Raw genomic sequence first — 18,279 nt, 5'->3', positions numbered from 1 at the left:
GGAGTGAATATGCAATGAACATAATGAGCGGGGGTCAGAAGCAAGTGACAGCAGCGGCAGAGACAGCAGGGCTGGAGAAGGTGAGTATAGAAATTCTTTTTATTTCACAAACACGTGTGTTTTCTCAGGTGCGTGTCACACGGATCACATCCGTGCAGTCCGTGTGACACCCGTGATGCCGGAGAAAAATGGACATGTCTACGTGTGGAGCACACGTATGCTCCACACGGACACACGGTCCATGGTAAAACACGCACGTGAGCGAAGACCCATTGATTTTAATGGGTCTACGTGTGCCCATGTCTCCAGCACGTGAGGAAACAGACCAAACACTCAGAGCTCATGCGCACATTGCCGAATTTCATGCATTTACACTGCATATTGCATGCGTCCTGCTTCCCCTGCACAATCTATGAAGATTGTGCATGAGACGTGCGCATGTTGCTTTTATGAATGCAGCAATTTGGGTGCTAAAATTTTTACCCAAATCCGTGCGTTCATAAAAGCAGCATGTCAATTATTTGTGCGTTCTGGATGCAGCTCCCACTCTGTCTATGGTGGGGGCAGCATCCCAAGCGCATGAAATCGGCTTTTTTTAACAAAATTACTGCATTCATTCTGCAGCGATTTGAAGCGCACATGTGACGCCCTGACAAAATCAGGGTGTCACAGAAGATTGCACCCCTCTTCTAGGTGCAGGATTCTCTACTCTTTGGTCCTCCAACACAATCCCCATACTGGTACACATCACCAGCCATCAAAACCCTAGTCACCCCCCCATGACAATAGGGACACACCAGTGGGCGGGGCCAAGCAGATGGTGACGCCCACCTAGGGGTACTAGGTGTTATGGGAAGGGACAGTGACAGTTGAGTTGAGAGTGGAGTGGAGGAAGACGGTTGAGAGGAGAATGAGAGACGGTGAACAGAGTAGTCTCGAGTTGGAGCTCCTGGGCTACCGGACGACTTGACAACTGACTAGATAGCAGTCGGTAGACAGGGCCACGGGCGACGGAGATCCGGTCGCGGGAAACCTTAAGTGGACCGGGGCATGGTCGTAGCCAGCCGGTACCGACAGCGGGAATCTGGTCCGGAGCCGTGCATGGACAGGGTACCTGGACCCTAGGTCGAGGAGCAGCTTTAAGCCCCTTACCAATTGACCAGCCGGGGACAAGATTTCAGGTCTCGTCCCACAGAAGGCCCACATAGAGCGAGACGGAAGCCCAACGAGGGGGATAGGGCTCTGCAATTGCCTGCTAAGATCCCACGGGTCAGTTCTCGCGGGCCACAGCTCCCAAAAGACAGTAACACCGGGAGCAGACGTCCCCGTTTCACACAGAGTAGTTAATACAAAGGACTCAAACATAAAGTGCAGGTGGAAGGGCCCCTGTTCTACTGTACCGGGGTGCGGGATCCGAACACACCCTCCGGAGGCTACTGACTACTGGTAATTTGGTTTACCATCTGGACTCTGTGTCAAGGTATTTCAGAACTGTGAGTACACCGGCACCATCCGGTCCAACCCTGCAGACTGCACTCCGTCACCCCATCCCACCTGTACCGGGGTGTCGGGACAAGACCTCCCCTACTCGTGGAGGGGATAACATCCAGCTGCCAACCTCCATAAGTTAGGGCACCACCTCCAGCGGCAGCGGCGGTGCCACCAAAACCACCGCATACCACGGGTGGCGTCACTGACAAACCTCCCCTATATATATAATTTCCCTTTTTTCACTTGTGGGCAACAGAAGTGTGCTCAGGCCCGGGTCCGGCTTCCCCTCGAGCCACCGCAATGACCCCGGATACGAGCGTCTTGAGCATCCCCCCTGCCGCGGTCTATTCCCCCGCCTGCAACACACATGTGCTGTCAAATCGCTGCAGAGGAAGAATCAGCAGTTACGTGCGTGTGACGCCCTGGGCAAGCCAGGGGTCACAGGTCACCACACCACCACACCCTACACCCCAGTTAGGAACATCAAGGCTACCAAAATCCTTGTTGCCTTCCTCCAGGGGCTGATGTTCACACCAGGGGGTGGGCCAGGCAGTTGGCTCCGCCCACCGAGGAGTTCACAGCCCTGGAGGCGGGAAGAACCAGAGATATAGAGTTAGGAGGAGGAAGTAGAAGGAAGTGGTAGAGGAGCTTGAGAAAAGGAGTAAAAGTGACAGTAAGAGAGCCTGAAGTTGGTCCGGGTGTGTGCCCCGGACAGCGACAGCAAGGTCAGCAGACGGCGGTGATAGTCTGCAGGGGAGACTGCTCGGAGGTTGCTGGAAGGACCGCGGACGGGTGGTGGCCCGGCGGTCTGGAGCAGTATACGAAGAACAGTCAGCACCAGGGCAGGGGCCTTTCGGATCCCGGCAAGGCTAGGAGTCGCCATAATTTGCCAAATCCGTCAGTGAAGGGGACGTCTGTCTCCTAACAACCAAGTCCCGATTGAAGGCAACAGTCCAACCGTAACAGAGAGACACCGCCACCGCCAGGGCACCAGTTTCTCAGGGCCAGCGCCTGCGGGCAAAGTAGGGCTCCTCCGGCCCATATCCAAGTCGGGGAGCGGGTTACCGGTGGGAACCCATCGCAACCATTATCAACTTAGGTGCAGGACAGAGGGACCGTCACCGTCACCTACTGGGGAAAGCAAGTGCAGCCGTCCGTGGGAACCGTCTTTCCAGCCACGTGTTTTACCGAGAACTGTGTCATCGTCTCAGGCTGAGTGCGTACCACAGTGCCGCAAGGCACAGCGCTGCCCCCGCATCCCTGCGCCCACCAAGCCCTGCATCTCCCACCTCATCACTGCGCCCCGGGATCACCAACCCCTACCCACGGAGGGGCAACACAACAACTGGCTGCTCCATACCATCCCTCCCGGGATCCCCATACAGAGCAGCGGTGGTGTCAACAAATCACCACAACCGTGGGTGGCGTCACGGACAATAAACAATCCCCACACCCAAAAACCCCCTTTCACTCACGAGCGAGGAGCGCCGCTCGAGTCCCCGGGATCCGGCCCATTGCTCGAGCCACCGAGCAGCGGCAGGCCGCAGCAGCCGCGGCAGCCGGACCCGAGTAGCAGTGGGAGAGCGCGGCGTCCCCTCCTCCGCCCGCGACATGCGCATGAGCCCTTACCGGAGACACGGACGTGTGAAAGAGGCCTAACACATGATAGGATTAGATGCACCGAATCACACTTAGTTTAGTTATAGTAGTTCAGCAGCGCAAGATCACAAATTATGGGTTTAGATGTGATGCAGCAGAGCAGTATCATACATGATAGGCTTGGATGCTGTTTTGCTGAACTATATCTAAGGTAATTACAGTGGTATATAAAACTTTGGGCACCCCTGGTCAATATTACTGTTTTTGTGAACAGTTAAGCAAGCTGAAGATTAAATAATCTCTAAAGGCCCCGTCACAAGCTACGATATATCGAATGATATGTCGTCGGGGTCACAGAATTCGTGACGCACATCCGGCATCGTTAGATGTCATAGCGTGTGACACCTCCGAACGACTGTTAACGAGCAAAAATACTCACCTTATCATTGCTCGTTGACACGTCGTTCATTTTCATAATGTCGTTCCTCCTTCTGCGCGCTGGTTGTTCGTCGTTCCTGATGCAGTACACATCGCTCCGTGTGGCACCCCAGGAACGACGAACACAGCTTACCTGCGTCCCGCCAGCAATGCAGAAGAAAGGAGGTGGGCGGGATGTTACGTCCTGCTCATCTCCGCCCCTCTGCTTCTATTGGGCGGCCGCTGTGTGACGTCGCTGTGACGCCGAACGTCCCTCCCCCTTCAGGAAGAGGATGTTTGCCGCCCACAGCGACGTCGTTAAGGAGATAAGTACGTGGGGGGGGGGGGGGCAACAAATTACCCGTGATGCACAAACGACGGGGGCGGGTGCGATCGCTCAAGCGATCGTACGATACATCATACCGCGTGACTGGGCATAAAGTTAAAGATGACACATTTCCTTTGTATTTTAGGCAAAAAAATAAATATGTTTTTACATTTGAAAAAGGAAAATGGTCCAAGTGCAAAAGTTTGGGCACCCTTGGAGATTTGCATGGCTTGTTAACTATCGTTATGAAAGGCCAGGTGATGAAAATTTCACAGCTTCATAAAAACCCAGCGTCAACTACCCTTGTGCCACAAAACAGCAGCCATGGGTTCTTCTAAAGGCCGCTTTACACGCTGCGATATCGTGACCGATATCGCTAGCGTGCGTACCCGCCCCCATCGGTTGTGCGACACGGGCAAATTGCCGCCCGTGCCGCACAACATCACGCTGACCTGTCACACTACTTACCTGCCTAGCGACATCGCTATGACTGGCGAACCGCCTCCTTTCTAAGGGGGCAGTTCGTTCAGCGTCACAGCGACGTCACAGCTGCGTTACTGAACCGCCGCCCAATAGAAGCGGAGGGGCGGAGATGAGCAGGACGAACATCCCCTCCACCCCCTCCTTCCGCATTGCGGGCGGGAGGCAGGTAAGGAGAGGTTCCTCATTCCTGCGGCGTCACACATAGCGATGTGTGCTGCACCGGAACGAGGAACAACTTCGTTGCTGCTGCAGCAACGATATTTGAGAATGGACCCCCATGTCACCGATGAGCGATTTTGCACGTTTTTGCAAAGATGCAAAATCGCTCATAGGTGTTACACACAGCGAGATCGCTACAGCGACCGGATGTGCGTCACAAAATCCGTGACCCCAACGAGATCGCTGTAGCAATCTCGTAGTGTGTAAAGCCCATTTTAGGGCAGAATCACACTTACTAGTGCCTCGCGTGTAACTCGCGCGAGTCTCTCATGGTAGAACCCGGCTTGGCCGCACACTCCCCTGACAGGAGCGGGTCGGTTGCATGTATCTCTATGCAGCTCAGACGCTCCTATATGCATAGTGTGCGGCCATGCCGGGTGATTCAATGAGAGATCCACGCGAGGCACTAGCAAGTGTGACTCCGGCCTAAGCAACTGCCTAGCATTCTGAAAATGAAAATGGTGGAGGCCCACAAAGCAGGAGAAGGCTATAAGGCTCACTTCACACCAGCGGTATTTTGCTGCAAAACCGGATCCGGTACAAATGCGTTTCATTTCAATTACTTTCCAATGGAATCCTGGCAACATGCAGTCTCATGCGGTTGCATGCGGCATACACAACCGCATGTGACTGCATCTTGCCGCGATTCCATTGGAAATGAATTGAAATGAAACGCATTTGTACCGGATCCGGTTTCGCGGAAAAGTACTGCTGATGTGAGGTGTGCCTAAAAAGATAGCAAACCATTTTCAAGTTGCCCTTTCCTCAGTTCAAAAAGTACCGTAATTAAGAAATGTCAGTTAACAGGAATAGTGGAGGTCAAGATAAGGTTTGGAAGACCAACAAGTAGTGATGAGCGAGTACTAAAAAGCTCGGGTGCTCGAAGCTCGGGCCGAGCCTCCCAAGATACTCGTGTACTCGGCCCGAGCAACGAGCCCAATGTTATCCTATGGGAGACCCGAGTATTTTTGTGAAATGACCCCCCAGCAGCATGGAGAAACCCTAAAAATGTCACAAAAGTCTCAGAAGAGTGCTCAAATGACATGGCAACAGCATGGGGAAGACCCCTTGAAGCATTTATCACTGAAAAGTCACAGCTGTGAACAATTTTGTCCGCGTTTTACGCCATTTTTACGGACTCACCAGAAAACCTTCCAAAATGACCCCAAAATGATTTTTCATGGCGGAAATGTTAAGGGAACATACCCAATAGTGAGATAGAGCTGGTGTATGTTACTTTTTGAGATTAATACATGAAAGATTTTACGTGAAAACATTGTGTGGCACTCCGATGTCCCTGAGAAGAGACGTACATGAAGGCCTCTTGAGTCTAATGTGCCCATTTTGAGGAAGTGAGTCTTTGTAGTATTTTCCTTTGCCAGGGCAGTCCAAAATTGTGAGGTTCACCAATGCCCCTGCATACAGACGTGCATGAGGGCCTGTAAACCTGAAGTGCCCATTGTAAGGAAGTGGGTCTATTGTAGTATAGCCCTTAGGCAGGGCAGCCAAAAATTGGGAGGCTCCACGTTGTCCCTGGATAGAGACGTGCATGAGGGCCTGTAAACCTGAAGTGCCCATTGGAAGGAAGTGGGTCTATTGTAGTATAGCCCTTAGGCAGGGCAGCCAAAAATTGGGAGGCTCCACGTTGTCCCTGGATAGAGACGTGCATGAGGGCCTGTAAACCTGACGTGCCCATTGTAAGGAAGTGGGTCTATTGTAGTATAGCCCTTAGGCAGGGCAGCCAAAAATTGGGAGGCTCCACGTTGTCCCTGGATAGAGACGTGCATGAGGGCCTGTAAACCTGAAGTGCCCATTGGAAGGAAGAGGGTCTATTGTAGTATAGCCCTTAGGCAGGGCAGCCAAAAATTGGGAGGCTCCACGTTGTCCCTGGATAGAGACGTGCATGAGGGCCTGTAAACCTGAAGTGCCCATTGTCAGGAAGTGGGTGTATTATAGTATAGCCCTTAGGCAGGGCAGCCAAAAATTGGGAGGCTCCACATTGTCCCTGGATAGAGACGTGCATGATGGCCTGTAAACCTGAAGTGCCCATTGTAAGGAAGTGGGTCTATTGTAGTATAGCCCTTAGGCAGGGCAGCCAAAAATTGGGAGGCTCCACGTTGTCCCTGGATAGAGACGTGCATGAGGGCCTGTAAACCTGAAGTGCCCATTGTCAGGAAGTGGGTGTATTATAGTATAGCCCTTAGGCAGGGCAGCCAAAAATTGGGAGGCTCCACATTGTCCCTGGATAGAGACGTGCATGATGGCCTGTAAACCTGAAGTGCCCATTGTAAGGAAGTGGGTCTATTGTAGTATAGCCCTTAGGCAGGGCAGCCAAAAATTGGGAGGCTCCACGTTGTCCCTGGATAGAGACGTGCATGAGGGCCTGTAAACCTGAAGTGCCCATTGGAAGGAAGTGGGTCTATTGTAGTATAGCCCTTAGGCAGGGCAGCCAAAAATTGGGAGGCTCCACGTTGTCCCTGGATAGAGACGTGCATGAGGGCCTGTAAACCTGAAGTGCCCATTGGAAGGAAGTGGGTCTATTGTAGTATAGCCCTTAGGCAGGGCAGCCAAAAATTGGGAGGCTCCACGTTGTCCCTGGATAGAGACGTGCATGAGGGCCTGTAAACCTGAAGTGCCCATTGTCAGGAAGTGGGTGTATTATAGTATAGCCCTTAGGCAGGGCAGCCAAAAATTGGGAGGCTCCACATTGTCCCTGGATAGAGACGTGCATGATGGCCTGTAAACCTGAAGTGCCCATTGTAAGGAAGTGGGTCTATTGTAGTATAGCCCTTAGGCAGGGCAGCCAAAAATTGGGAGGCTCCACGTTGTCCCTGGATAGAGACGTGCATGAGGGCCTGTAAACCTGAAGTGCCCATTGTCAGGAAGTGGGTGTATTATAGTATAGCCCTTAGGCAGGGCAGCCAAAAATTGGGAGGCTCCACGTTGTCCCTGGATAGAGACCTGTTAGGTTCTTAGTGCCTCCGTGCTTGCATTTAAAAACCGCACGTGTGTACCTGTTGGTGGCAGCTTTCCGCTGCACTTGTGTGAGTTTTGCAAAAACTTGGATATAACGCACAAGTCTAGTGAATACACATCAGCACAGCATTGCAAAATGCGCAAGGGCGTTGTCAACGAACAAGGAAGTGGACGTGATGGTGGTGCAGGCAGAGACCGAGGTTGTGTGCAAGCTCTAATTTCACCACAACAAAGGGCCACATCTAGTCGCTCGCACGTCCTGTCCCAAATTCTTGGGGACCGCAGCAGTACACCGCTCTTGAACCAAGACCAGTGTCAACAGGTTGTTAGTTGGATAGCGGATAATGCTTCCAGTCAGATTGGCACCACCACAAACACTCTGTCTTCCACACGGTCAAGTGTCAGTAGCCGTGATACTGCACCGCACATTTCAGAACCTGATCCTCCTTCCTACCACCAGGCCGAGTACACGTCCACGGACATTACTGATCCCACACTTGGACACTCGGAAGAGCTGTTCGTTCACGTTTCCATTCTCAAATTCTGGCCTCTCGCCAGCTCCTGTTGAAGTGGGCCATGACGAGATTGTATGTACAGATGCCCAAATATTTGAGCAGCCACGTTCTCACGAAGTTGGCAACGTGTCTCAACAAGGGGTGGACGATGATGAGACACAATTGTCAGGAAGTCAGGAGGAGGAGCAGGGTGCGGAAGAGGAAGACGACGTGGTGGATGATCCAGTAACTGACCCAACCTGGCAGGAGGATATGCAGAGCGAGGACAGCAGTGCACAGGGGGAGGGAGGCGTAGCATCCCAACAGGCAGTAAGAAGCAGAGTGGTGGCCCCAGGCAGACGTCAGGCAACTGTTCCCCGGAACAACACGACACAAGGTGCCTGTACAAATGTTAGGTCTTCCCGAGTCTGGCTGTAATACTATTGTATGTATTGAGGATTTCGATTGCGTTAGGGCAATGACAACCAGAGACGAGTTCTTGGTGCAAGACGTTTATAATATGCAACCAGCAAATATGTACATAAACGGAACAAAAACACAGTAGAACATAAATACAGGAAATACCTTCCAGGGACGGAGCGAAAGGGAATTCCCGGGACCGCGCACCGGACTCCCCCAGGGAGACCACCAAGAGCGAACCCCTATACAGGGACTGTCTGGCAATCACCCCAGAAGCCCTAAATGCGCAGCAGCCGGGACACAAAAGGGCAATAGGCAAGTCCAAAAATGTCCGTACGTGATGTGAGTCCAGAGTGGTATTAAACGGAAGGAACCGGGCAGAAGTGCCGACCAAAGACGGCAAACGGAGTCCGGGCACAGCTAGATGATACCAGATGAAGTCCAGAGTCGGTGTCGGTTGTTTTCCAAGAGGATCCGAATAACAATCAGGAACCAAAAGCAGCAGGGCAGGAGCACACAGGAAGCAGTATACTCAGGCACTGGACTAAGCTTTAGGGGCGGCTTTTAAACAGATGGACAGGAAGTAGGGCAACAGAACAGAAAACTCCATGTTAACAAAGGGCAAGCTCTTTCAAAAGAAAACTGGAAAACCCGGAACTCTGACACTTGCAGTTTTTTAAGTTGGCTCCAGATGATTCTAAAAAGGCCATTTGCAACACCTGCAATGCCAGCATCAGCAGGGGTACCAAAACTAGCAGCCTGACCACCACCAGCATGATCAGGCACATGTCAGCCAAGCACCCGACTTTGTGGGAAGTACAACAGAGTCGAGGAGCAGTGCTTGCTGATGTCACTGCTACGTCTTCGCTGGTTGTGCATGCGAGCCAATCCCCTGTCCATGCTGCCTGCGAACAAGCCTCCTCCGGCCATGCACCTGCAGTTACCCACGCAGAAATAACACCATCATCAAGCACGTCCTTGTCCCAGCGCAGCGTTCAGTTATCCATTCAGCAAACCTTTGAACGCAGGTGCAAATACACTGCCAACGCCCCACATGCCACAGTTCTAAATGCTAACTTTTCGCGACTGCTTGCGCTGGAAATGTTGCCTTTTAGGCTGGTTGAGACAGAAGCATTCCGCGACCTGATGGTGGCAGCTGTCCCACGTTACTCGGTCCACAGCCGCCACTATTTCTCCCGGTGTGCCGTCCCCGCATTGCATAACCACGTGTCACAAAACATCACACGTGCCCTGAACAACGCTGTTTCAGCCAAAGTCCACCTAACCACAGACACGTGGACAAGTGCATGTGGGCAAGGCCGCTACATCTCGTTGACGTCACACTGGGTTAATATTGTGCAAGCTGGGACCCAGTCTGAGCGAGGGACGGAACACGTCCTTCACACACCAAGTTTTGCAGGCCCTACCTCAGTCAGGGTTTCACACACACTCTACAGCTCCGGAATGTCATGCTCCTCAGCCTCCTCCTCCTCCTGCGCATCCTGATCCACTTTACCCTCCACACCAGTCCCAAGCTGGAAGTGTCGCGGGCGGAGGAGGGGACGGTGCGCTCTCCCACTGCTCGGGTCCGGCTGACGCTGCTCTACGGCTGCTGCTGCTCGTTGGCTCGAGCGATGGCCGGATCCCGGGGACTCGAGCGGCGCTACTCGCCCATGAGTGAAAAGTGGTGGTTTGGGTTTTGGGGATATTGTCCGTGACGCCACCCACGGTTGTGGTGATTGTGTGGACACCACCGCTGCTCTGGACGGGGATCCCGGGAGCCTGTGACAGGGAGCAGCTTTGTTGTTATTTCTCCCCTCCGTGGGTAGGGGGGTTGGTTGTCCCGGGGCCTGGTGATGGGGTAGAGATGGATGACAGGCGGGTTGCGGGGCCTGATGAGGTGCAGGGTCGCAGGGGCAGCGCTGTGCCGCACAGCACGGAGGTACTCACTCAGCCCAATGATGATGACACAGTTCACGGTAAAACAAGTGGCTGGATGGACGGGTCCCTCGGACGGCTGCGGTTGTTCCTCCCTGCAGGTTAGTGATGACTGTCTCTCCCTGCACCTAAGTTAAGTGTTGGTAGTGATGGTTTCCCAACGGTAACCCGCTCCCCGACCTGGATATGGGCCGGAGGAGCCCCTTTTGCCCACAGGCGCTGGCCCTGGGAGACGGTTGCCCTTGGCGGTGGCGGTGTCTCCCCTTCACGGTTGGACGGTTGCCTTCTATCTGGACTTGGCTGTTTGGAAACCCTGAGGTCCCCTTCACTAAAGGATTTGGCAAATTCACGGCGACACCAAGCCTTGCCGGGATCCGAAAGTCCTCTGCCAATGGTGCTGGCTTCTCTTTGTATACCGGTCCGGTACGGCCGGGTCACCACCCGTCCACGGTCCTTACGGCAGACTCCAATCGGCCTCCACTGCAGACGGTCACCACATCCTGCCAACCTTGCTGTCCTGTCCGGGCCACACACCCGGACCAACTTCAGGCTCTTTGCTGTCACTTTTCTCCTCTCTACTACTTTCCTCCTTCCACTTCCTTAGCTTAACTCTCACTGCCTGTGTTTTCCCTCCTCCTCGGTGGGTGGAGACCAACCGCCTGGCTCCACACCCTGGTGTGGACAACAGCCCCTGGGGAAGGCAACAAGGATTTTGTGTTTTGACTATGATATGCCTGCAGGGAGTGTGGGGTGTTTAAGTGTTGTGCTCTGTGGCCCCTGGCTTGTCCAGGGCGACACAGAAGCACTGCAGCACTGCCTCGGCGAAGCGGCAACAGGCAGTGCTGAAGCTAATCTGCATAGGTGACAAACCCCACAATGCAGAAGAGGTGTGGACAGCTCTGAAACAGCAGGCAGATCACTGGCTCACAACTCTGAACCTAAAGCCAGGAAAGGTCGTGTGTGACAATGGCCGGAACCTGGTGGCGGCTTTGAGGCGAGGCCAGCTGACACATGTTCCATGCGTGGCCCATGTGCTCAACCTCGTGGTTCAGCGGTTTCTAAAGTCATACTCAGAGCTGTCTGATCTGCTGGTAAAAGTTCGCCGCCTGTCTGCACATTTTCGAAAGTCACCTACTGCTTCAGCCGGCCTTGCCGGCTTAAGACGCCGTTTGCATCTTCCGGCACACAGACTGGTGTGTGATGTCCCCACGCGTTGGAATTCAACTCTGCACAAGTTGGTCAGGATATGTGAGCAGAAGAGGGCAGTTGTTGAGTACCTGCATCACCTAAGCCGTCGGGAAATGGGTCAAACTCCACACATAACACCTGAGGAGTGGAGATGGATGTCCGACCTATGCACCATCCGCCAAAAAACTTTGAGGACTCCACCAAGATGGTGAGCGGCGATGACGACATTATTAGCGTCACCATACCGCTTCTCTGCCTTCTAAAATGGTCTCTGCTCAAAAAACAACCATGATGCATTGCAGGCGGAGCGCGATGAGTTTGAGCAAGAAACAGTAGTGGGTGTGGGTGATAACACACAGCCCAGCCTCGTCTCATCACAACGTGCAGTGGAGGACTATGACGAGGAGGAGGATGAAGACATGGAGCAACTCTCTGGCCAAATTGAGGATATGACATGCAGTCATATCCTCGGTTCAGCGTGGCTGGCCAGAGGACAGGGTAGATGATGAGGAGGAGGAGGAGGAGGACAGCATGTTCAGTCATCGTGTTGGTCAGGATACTGAAGTGATGGCTGTTAAGAGTCTGGCACACATGGCTGACTTTATGGTAAGCTGCCTGTCTCGTGACCCTCGCGTTAAGAACATCTTGGCCGACAATCATTACTGGTTGGTAACACTGTTAGACCCACGCTAAAAGGAGAACTTTATGTCTCTTATTCCCGAGGCGGAGAGGTCAGGCAAAATGCAGCAGTTCCAGAAGGCCATAGTCACGGAAGTAGGCAAAGCATTCCCCTCACAAAACGCTAGCGGCATAGGTCAGGAATCAGTGGACAACCAAGGCGTACAGCCGAGAGGGGCACAAGTCCAATCCGCCAGAGGTAGGGGAACAGTCTTTAAGATGTGGGACAGTTTTCTCAGCCCCTTACATACCACAGCCCCTGAGGTGAGGGGTAGTGCCACAAGAAATCCTAAGTTTGGCCAGATGCTCAAGGAGTACCTTGCAGATCAAATAACTGTACTCCGACATTCCTCTGTGCCTTACAATTAATGTGTATCCAAGCTGGACACGTGGCATGAATTGGCTCTCTACGCCTTGGAAGTCCTGGCCTGCCCTGCCGCTAGCGTTTTGTCAGAGCGTGTTTTTAGTGCCGCAGGTGGAATCATTACAGATAAACGCACCCGCCTGTCAACTGTAAATGCTGACAGGCTGACTCTGATCAAGATGAACAAGGGTTGGATTTGGCCAGACTTCACCACACACCACCAGCAAATGACAGCGGAATTTAAAGTTTGTAACGGGAATTTGCCATGTACCTCCACTCACCCATGGTAACACACTTCTGGACTTTGGCTAATCGCTGGACTGCTCCTCCTTCTCCTCATGCGCCATCATGGTGACCGTTACAATAGTTAAGCCGTTGTTTCAGGTATACCCCCAGTGGTAAATTTTTTCGCCCATTCTTTCTGAATGGGCATTACAACGACAGGAGACCCGCTCCTTTGCAATGGGAACAATGTTTTGAGGCCCTCATGCACATCTCTTTCCAGGGACAATGTGGAGCCTCCAAATTTTTGGCTGCCCTGCCTAAGGGCTATACTACAATAGACCCACTTCCTTACAATGGGCACTTCATGTTTACAGGCCATCATGCACGTCTCTATCCAGGGACAATATGGAGCCTGACGCTGCCACCGACAGACACACACGTGCTGTTTTTAAATGCAAGCACGGACGCAATAAGAACCCAACTGGTTTTTAGGAGCGACAATTACTGAGAAGTCTGACACTATCTGGACTGTTTTACACTGTGTACACCAGCCCCAGATATGATGAAGGCTGGTATACGGTCACCACTAGGAATGGCTATATACCCTGCCTGCCTGCCTGCCTGTATACTGCTACAATAGTCCTGACAAGGACTCTTCTGGTCACTAGCCTGTATTCCGACCTGGCTATACCCTGCCTGTATATAGCAACAATAGTCCTGAGAAGGACTCTGCTACTGTACTCCGACCTGGCTATACCCTGCCTGCCTGTATACAACTAGAATAGTCCTGAGAAGGACTTCTGGTCACACTGTTTGCAGCCCTGCTCCGGAACTAACTATAAAGGGCCGCAAAGCTTTCCCTGAATCAGCGACACTCTCCCTGCACTGACTGTCTGGATAGCTGTGAGCAGAGCACAGCGCGCCGGCCGGTATAAAGGCTCGGTCACGCTGTGCAGGCCGGCCAATCACTGCAATTCCACAACTAACAGGGCTGTGGCATTGCAGTGGTCTGCCAGCCAATCCCTGCATGAGGGCTGGCTCTCAAAAGAGCGCCAACATGCAGGGATGAAGACCACGAGTACAGCACGAGTATCGCGAGATTACTCGGTCCCCGCCGAGCAGCCCGAGTACAGCGATACTCGTGCGAGTACCGAGTAGTTACAAGCATGCTCGCTCATCACTACCAACAAGCTTTCTGTGAGAGCTGCTCCATAGGATTGCTAGAGGCAAATCAGAACCCCCACTAACCTGCAAAAGACCTTCAGGAAGATTTAGCAGACTCTGGAGTTGTGGTACATTGTTCTACTGTTCAGAGACATCTGCACAAGTATGGCCTTCATGAAAGCGTCATCAGAAGAAAACATCTCCTGCATCCTCACCATAAAATTCAGCGCCAGAAGTATGCAAAAGAACATCTAAACAAGCCTGATGCATATTGGAAATAAGTCCTGGAGATTGATGAGGTTAAAATACAACTCTTTGGCCACAATGATCAAAAGGTATGTGTGGAGAAAAAAAGGGCACAGAATTTCTGGAAAAGAAAATCTTGCCAACCATTAAAGGGAATCTGTCACCGGGTTATTGCTTCCCCCATCTGAGAGCAGCATAATGTAGAGAAAGAGACCCTGATTTCAGCGATGTGTCACTTACTGAGCTGTTTGCTGTTATTTTGATTAAATCAATGTTTTCTCTGCTGCAGATCTTGCAGTTATACAGAGCTCATGAATATGCTAGATTACCAGGCAGAACGCCAAGTAGTCCTCTAATGACAATCTCCTGCTAATTAAACAGTAATTTTATCAAAACTACACTAAGCAGCACAATAAGTCACACATCGCTGGAATTAGGATCTCTGCTCCTACGTTATGCTGCTCTCAGAGTAGGTGGCAAAAACCTGGTGACAGATTCCCTTTAAACATGGGAGTGGATCAATCATACTTTGGGGTTGTGTTGCAGCCAATGGCAAAGGGAACATTTGACGGATAGCAGGAAGAATGGATTCAATACATTTCAACAAATTCTTGATGCAAACTTAACACCATCTGTATAAAAGCTGAAACTGAAAAGAAGATGGCTTCTACAAATGGATAACAATGCTAAACACACGTCAAAGTCCACAGTAGACTATCCCCAAAGGCGCAAGCTGAAGGCTTTACAGTGGCCCTTACAGTCGTCTGAGCTGAATATCGTTGAAAACAGTGGCTAGGCCTCAAAATAGCAGTGCATGCAAGACGAGCCAGGAATCTCACAGAACTGCAAGACTTTTCCAAGGAAGAAGATGAAAATCCCTCATAAGAATTGAAAGAGTCTTGGCTGCTACACAAAGCATTTCCAAGCTGTGATACTTGCCAATGGGGGTGTTACTAGGTGCTAACCATGCAGGGTGTCCAAACTTTTACATCGGCCCATTTTCCTTTTTGTAATTTTCCAAATGTAAAAGATGAAAATATTTTTTTTTTTTTGCATAAAATACAAGGACATGTGTCATCTCTAACGTGATGCCTTTTAGAGATCATTTCATCTTCAACTTTCTTTACTATTCACAATAACAGCCATTTTGACCAGGGGTACCCAAACTTTTACATGCCACTGTATGTGTGATACTGTGTATCTAATCCTAGTTTTCTATGGTAGTTAAGCAGAATTTTATCAGAAAAAAGACAGATACAGAGGAGTATCACACAAAACAGGATTAGATACAGAAATTTATCTGCATGTATCACACATGACAAGCTTAGCTACAGCAGCTCAGCCGCACAATGTTATACGTAATTGGATTATACAGTGGGAACGAAAAGTATTCAGACCCCTTTACATTTTTCACTCTTTGTTTCATTGCAGCCATTTGGTAAATTGAAAAAAGTTCATTTTTTTCTCATTAATGTACACTCTGCACCCCATCGTGACAGGAAAAAAACACAGATATGTAGAAATGTTTGCAAATTTGTTAAACAAGAAAAACTGAAATATCACATGGTCATAAGTATTCAGACCCTTTGCTCAGTATTGAGTAGAAGCCCCCTTTTGAGCTGGTACAGGCATGAGTCTTCTTGAGAATGATGCAACAAGTTTTTCACACCTGGATTTGTAGATCCTCTGCCATTCTTCCTTGCAGATCCTCTCCAGTTCCGTCAGGTTGGATGGTGAATGTTGGTGGACAGCCATTTTCAGGTCTCTCCAGAGATGCTCAATTGGGTTTAGGTCAGGCTCTGGCTGGGCCAGAAATGTGCCTTACCACAATTCTGTCTCTGAGCTCCTTGGGCAGTTCCTTTGACCTCATGATTCTCATTTGGTCTGACATGCGCTGTGAGGTCTTACATAGACAGGTATATTCCTTTCCAAATCACGTCCTATCAGTTTAATTAAACACAGCTGGACTGCAATGAAGGAGTAGAACTATCTCAGGCCTGCAACACACATCCGTGCCGCCGGTACGTGTTTGGGACTTTTTGACACGTACCGGCAGCATGAACACACGTGCACCAATGTTACCCTATGGTAACAGGCACACACACGTAAAGCCACACGGAACGTGTGTCCGCATGGTTTGTAAGTGTGTGCGTTTTTTTACACGGATGACATGTCTGCATTTTGCCGGCATCACGCAGACACGGACCCGCTAAAGTCAATGGATCCGTACCTGCACGTACGTGACACGTAGCATGTATGTGTGCTATCCGTACCGTCCGTGTGCATTTGTTATTTTTTTTAATGGTGAAACGGCTCAAGCCACACGGACATGACACGTACGTATATCACACATACACGGACATTCTACACGCACGCACGGCAAGCATACGCCATCACACTGATGTAACACGTACCGGAGAAACGGACATCCAAAACGGAACACGGACACGAAAAATGGACCGCGAGACACGCACGTGTTTTCTGCGGACGTGTGTTTCAGGCCTCAAGGAGGATCACAAGGAAATGCACAGCATGTGACTTAAATATAAGTGTCTGAGCAAAGGGTCTGAATACTTATGACCATGTGATATTTCAGTTTTTGTTGTTTAATAAATTTGCAAAAATTTCTACATTTCTGTTTTTTTTCTGTCAAGATGGGGTGCAGAGTATATTTAATGATAAAAAAATGAACTTTTTTGAATTTACCAAATGGCTGCAATGAAACAAAGAGTGAAAAATTTAAAGGGATCTGAATACTTTTCGTACCCACTGTATAAGCAGTATCACAAATAATTACCTTATAGTTTAGCAGCATAGCATCACACAAAAAAGGATTAGATGCAGCAATTCAACAGTATAGTAACTCCACATATTAGGCCTAGCTACACATCTCATTCGACAGTATCCCACACATAGCTTAGATACACAGACTTACCGTACCTGCACACTTTCATTGAAGATTCTGAAAATCAGTGTCAATACATGATGGGGGATGTAGTCCTGAGATAGTCAATCTGATACGTTACATTCATGGCTCAGCAGTTAGTATCACACAGGCTTAGATACGGTACACATCTCAGCAGCACATTGTCTGTAATAGTCATCTCCTGGATAAAAATTCCATTTGTGACTAATAATCAGGTCTGCCCCATGTAACACCAGTGATCGGCTCGTGGTTTTGCTTCACGGTCTTATTCTTTTGTGACACATTTAACCTTTTACTAAAAGTCATCGGCAACAATCCACTTCCTACCAGATCGTGACAGCGGAGGAATCGCACAGCGGCAGGTGCCTGACCGGCAGTAACCTCCAGCTGTCAGACTTCCGGTGTAGGCGGACGCTGTCTGGCATCATCATACGATGCTCAACTGTCAGGGAGCAGCTAATCAGCGCGCCCTGCATCTCCTGGCGCAGCCCCTCAGACGACAAGATGATATTAATGCAGACAACAGCAGAGGATGACAGAGCCCCATCCCTGGGCAATGTGGTGACGGGCTGAGCGTCGGCAATGCCATACGGAGAGCACAGGGCGGTCCGGTCTGCCCAACGTCCACCTCACAATATACGTTTCCCAAAAGGAATATAATGCAGAACAGCAAGTAACAAAGATCATATATGTGTATAGTATAATAGGATTTATAGCCCCTATATAAATAACCAGTGGGAGACAACACTCAACCCTGCTGTGCTGCCATATACTGCATAGTACGATCAGCACACACCCTGGTCTTGTGACCTACATTAGACTCGTGTACATAGATCGGTCAGAATAATCAATAATACAACACTATGTGCCTGGCTCCAAGTCCATAAATCCGATTTAATCAGCAAGAAGGCGACCAGTGACACGCACTAAAAAATAATGAGAAAGCCATCCCATAAATTACAGGAAGACTGCTAAAAAACCCTCTGCAATACGGGGCTATCAAGTGTTAACTAATAATGTTTAAAGGGAGCTACCTATGCCTGAAGAACAAAGGGGTTTTCTCTGCAGCTGGGACCTGTCCCTGAGGATGATGAGATTCCCTCGGCTTTCCTGACACTTCGCC

General features: G+C 50.5%; 1 protein-coding gene across 3 annotated transcripts in view; it reads right to left on the bottom strand.

Moving 5' to 3' along the window:
* Positions 1–18,279, bottom strand: part of SLCO4A1 (solute carrier organic anion transporter family member 4A1) — a 92,185-nt gene that overhangs the window by 70,141 nt on the left and 3,765 nt on the right. Inside the window, exon 1 of one of the 3 annotated variants that reach the window (XM_075347778.1) lies at positions 18,191–18,253. The exons of 1 other annotated variant lie outside the window; for it this stretch is intronic. The gene's annotated coding sequence lies outside the window, so the exon portion shown is untranslated. Of the gene's footprint in view, positions 1–17,170; positions 17,372–18,190; positions 18,254–18,279 lie in introns of those variants that run through there. One more of the 3 variants, XM_075347776.1, reaches the window with a different exon arrangement.

The sequence above is a fragment of the Anomaloglossus baeobatrachus genome, chromosome 5 (genome assembly GCF_048569485.1).
Source record: "Anomaloglossus baeobatrachus isolate aAnoBae1 chromosome 5, aAnoBae1.hap1, whole genome shotgun sequence".
NCBI lineage: Eukaryota > Metazoa > Chordata > Amphibia > Anura > Aromobatidae > Anomaloglossus > Anomaloglossus baeobatrachus.
Note: the sequence above shows the minus strand (reverse complement) of the source record. Positions and strands in the feature narration are given on the sequence as shown.